General features: G+C 39.6%; 1 protein-coding gene across 1 annotated transcript in view; it reads left to right on the forward strand.

Moving 5' to 3' along the window:
- LOC119581861 (cytochrome P450 3A41-like) overlaps nt 1–285 on the forward strand; it is a 7,050-nt gene that overhangs the window by 1,489 nt on the left and 5,276 nt on the right. The gene's annotated exons all lie outside the window — the stretch shown is intronic.

The following is a 285-nucleotide window of genomic DNA, read 5'->3' on the forward strand; positions in this document are numbered from 1 at the left end:
AGTGTTTTTTTGGAAAGATTTAAAAGTGGCTCAATTCTCTGGTGTGTTGCATGATTTTGTGTGTATGTAGTCTCTGTTTTCTTCGATGTTGTAGACCTCTAGAGAACCAGGGTAGTGTATCTACTTGAAGATATTTTTTGTGGTGTGTCATTTTCAATGGAAGTTTGTATGAAGTGTTTCACTCAAACCCAAACTCAACTCAAACCCATCTCACGCACCCAATCACATACGCTGTTGTTGGCTCATTAAGCAATGTAAATCGCCCGTTGAGGGTGAAACGGACTT

The sequence above is a fragment of the Penaeus monodon genome, chromosome 15 (genome assembly GCF_015228065.2).
Source record: "Penaeus monodon isolate SGIC_2016 chromosome 15, NSTDA_Pmon_1, whole genome shotgun sequence".
Classification (NCBI taxonomy): domain Eukaryota; kingdom Metazoa; phylum Arthropoda; class Malacostraca; order Decapoda; family Penaeidae; genus Penaeus; species Penaeus monodon.